The sequence below is a fragment of the Vulpes vulpes genome, chromosome 1 (genome assembly GCF_048418805.1).
Source record: "Vulpes vulpes isolate BD-2025 chromosome 1, VulVul3, whole genome shotgun sequence".
In the NCBI taxonomy this organism is placed as follows: Eukaryota; Metazoa; Chordata; class Mammalia; order Carnivora; family Canidae; genus Vulpes; species Vulpes vulpes.
In genome coordinates this window covers 186366774-186370691 of record NC_132780.1, presented here as the reverse complement: position 1 = coordinate 186370691, position 3918 = coordinate 186366774, and positions in this window count along the sequence as shown.

Below are 3918 nucleotides of genomic sequence, written 5' to 3'. Positions count from 1 at the left end.
TATTGACTAGTGTCTTGAATTTATTTTTTTAATCTGCCTTTTGTTTTCTGAGTCCTTCTTCCTTTGGATCAGTATTAATGTCTTCTATAGTTTGTCAAGTTGGGTAATTTCAAATGGCTTATAAACAGACTTTAGAGTTCTCCTTCCTTGTGGAGAGGATTAGATAAATTGAGAGATTATGTGTAAAGTCAATACCAATGATAAATATAGGTTTTGTAGGCTTATGGGCAGGATAAGAAATGAGGAAAAAAGCTCTCCTCGGGTCTGAAAGGATTAAGGTTGGGTTTGGGTTGGAAGAGCAGACTGATTATATATCACAATCATTGACTTGACCCTAATTTTTCATTTGAGCTCTCTTTTATTCCTTTAAAATTTTTATTTTGAAAAGCAATACATATGACTTGGTGTTTTGTTTTCAAATTTTTATTATAGAAAATTTAAAACAACATATACAAGAGTAAATAAAATAGTGTAATGAACTCCATGTGTTGTTACCCAGTTTCAACAATGATTAATTCGTGGCCAATTTCATTTCATTAAACTCACATTTGCTTCCCATAAAATGGATATTATTTTGAAACAAATCCAAGATACCATCTTTCATCTCTATTTCAGTATATATTCCTAAAGACAATGGCTCTTTAAAAACCAGAAGTATTATACCTAAAGAATTAGTCAAAATAATGTTGTACTATCAAATATTCATTGTTGAAATTCTCAGTTATATTTATCAGGAGAAATTGTTAAATAATTCTAGTCAGATCTAAATAAGGACCAAACATTGCAATTAATTGATAAATCCTTAAAATCTTTTTAAATTCATGGTTCCTCTTCCATCTTATTTTTTAAATTTCCCTTTGTGGTTTGATTATCTACTAAGAGTATCCCACCAATATGGATCTTGCTAATTGTATCCTTGAGGTGCCATTTAACGTGTTCCTTTTCCAGTATTTTCTGTAAGTCTTGATCAAGTTCAGATTCAAAAAAAATTTTTTTTTGAAAAGGTAGACTACTGTATAAGGTATCTTCCATTAGAGGGCATATCATAGTTGATTGTCTCTTTCTGTAATTTGTCAGCCATTGATGACATGTATTGTTTTTAAAAATCAAATCGTATAGGCTGCACTACCCAGTGTGAGAGCCACTAGCTAGCTACATGGGGCTATTGAACACTGAAAATGTGGCTAGTCAAAACTGAGATGTGCTATAAATGTAAAAATACATGTTAGATTTCAGTACTTAGGACAAAAACAAAAGAAAGTAAAATATCTAATTTTTAATGCTACACATTTTAAATGATGATAGGACCAAATAAGACACTATTAAAATTAATTTCACCTCTTTTTAAAATGTAAGACAACTAAATCACCTAAACAGCTTGCATTATAGTTGTTGGACTGTGCTGCTGTAAGGCAAGGAAAATGTTAGACCCCTGACCCATTCTCCCTACTGCTCATTCCTGCTCCCCAGGAGCAACTTTTGGTTATTTCTTTGCTGTTGTGTTACTTCCACATTTCCAAGTAACAAGCATATAATTATAGCATTTATTGAGCACTTAGATGACAAGAATTTTCTCAGCTTCCTATATTATGAAGTACTTTAATCCTCAGAACAATTATTGTAGAGAGGAGGAAACTCAGGAACAGAAAGTTAACTTACCAATCACAGGTCAAATAAGTGACAAGAGCTTGGATTAGGTTCTAATTCTTAAAACCTGGGCAGCTGGCCTCCAGGGCCATGCTCTTAATTACTTCACCTTACTGCCTCCTCTGTTTACCCTCCAGTGTTTTGATTCTTTTTTCAGTAGTAAAATTATCTAGTAACTTCCTACTCTGGAAGGTGAAGATTTCACTTTTTTCTCACACACCTCCATCTATTCCTGCTTCCCCACCAAACCGGTTATATAATAATAAGACTTCTGTTCCATTGTCTTCTCAATTTAAGTGTACACTTTTTGTTAAATTAATAATATATATATTAAGTATATATAGATAACATTGTGTTCTGTAGTATACTGTGGTATATTTCCTTTCTTGGAGAATATTTTTGTCTTTATGAAAGGAGGGTAATTGCCTTGGTTGTAATTTGCTCAGTTTACTTTGTATCTTTTATTTATCACCAGAATCACTTATTATTCATTTACTCCCTAGGTTTCTCACAAGGAAACATTCTTCCCCAAGCCCTTCATCTTTGTTTAGGTAGCCAAGATAGGGGGAATCCTATCTTTTTCTTTGCCTTTGTTTTAATGGACTACACTAGTTGCTTCAGAAAAGGTGCTTTTTAAGTAGCACCTTGTTCTTGTTTGAGAATGCAGTGTGTTATCATTCTACAGATACTAATTTGGGCTTTTCGGTCATTTTAAAATTTTTGTTTCCTTCATTAACACTTTTTCCTTGACGTTCCTTTTCTCTGTTTGGTCATAATTTTTCAAGTTAGAATCTTGCTTTAATCGTCTCAGGATCCTTGATATTTGAAAGGCCCAAGATGATAAGTGAGAGGTCTGTGTGCATGGGTAGGACTTTACAGTCGTGGGCCTCATTATAGGTTCAGGGAACAACAAAGTGTTTTCGTTATTATCCCTCCCACCCCCAACAAAATATTCTAAAGCTTTTTCTTTGCCAGGGAGTCAGCTTTCCTAGAAAGGAAGCTTTTGGCTTTATGTGTGGTGGTAGTGAGCTGGACCATTCAGAGTTCTTGGAGACAAGTGAGGTCAGGGACCTAGGAATCTCATCGTACAGCATTCAGTTTCATTTTATCTTCCCACCTGCAGTAAGGGATCTCACTGGCATTCTTGCCCACACATGTTTAGCTGGAAGTTTCACCACTCTACCCATTAATGTCAAATGAATGCAACCTAAAATATCAGCTGCCTATGTAAACAAGTACCATACTGTACGGATCCACATAGTAACAGTATACTGGGCATACATTATCTTATGTAAGCTTCAAAACAATACTATTATCCCCCATGTGAATATACTTGAGCCAGATTCTACTATTATGATACTTTTATTAAAATTTCCTTTTTCCTTTCTGTCCTTGCTCCTGGCGACACTTGCAGCACTGAGAAAAGGTGACAAAATTAGACTTTTCTGTTATTTAATTGCTGCCCTTTTAGACACTGAGAAATAACTTTTACTGACTGATGGTAGAAGCACTCAGTTTTCCATTTGTCAATAGTACCAGTTTCTCACAGGTTAGCTCCTGATCCTACCTCTCTCCAGTATTTCCATGGCATATACATAGTAGATAGCAAAGGGATGCATTATCAGAATGCAAGAGACCTCAGTGGGATCATAAGGCAAGTAAGAGAATGTAAATGAAGGAAAACTGACACACTTTATTCTTATTTATTTATTTATTCATGAGAGACACAGAGAGAGAAAGAGAGGTGCAGAGACACAGGCAGGGGGAGAAGCAGGCTCCATGCAGGGAGCCCGACGTGGGACTAGATCCTCGGTCTCCAGGATCATGCCCTGGGCCAAAGGCAGTGCTAAACCGCTGAGCCACCCAGGCTGCCCCAACTGACGCACTTTAACTCAGAACTCTGAGCCTGTCCACTGTTGCCAGGTTTTCTAGGACAGCTTCCTTTTATCCCATTATGAGAACTATGAGCAGTACATACAGCATTTTATTTTTATTTTTAAGATTTTATTTATCTATTCATGAGAAACAGAGCGGGGGGGGGGGGGTGGAGACACAGGCAGAGGGAGAGAAGCAGGCTCCATGCAGGGAGCCCAATGTGGGACTTGATCCCGGGACTCCAGGATCACGCCCTGGGCCAACGGCAGGCGCTAAACCACTGAGCCACCCAGGTGGCTCAGCATTTTAAAAAGTAATCTAGCCATTCTACATTTCTGAAACATGATGTAGCCACTTGTTAAATTATGTATTAAATCATGTTATATATTTTGAGGC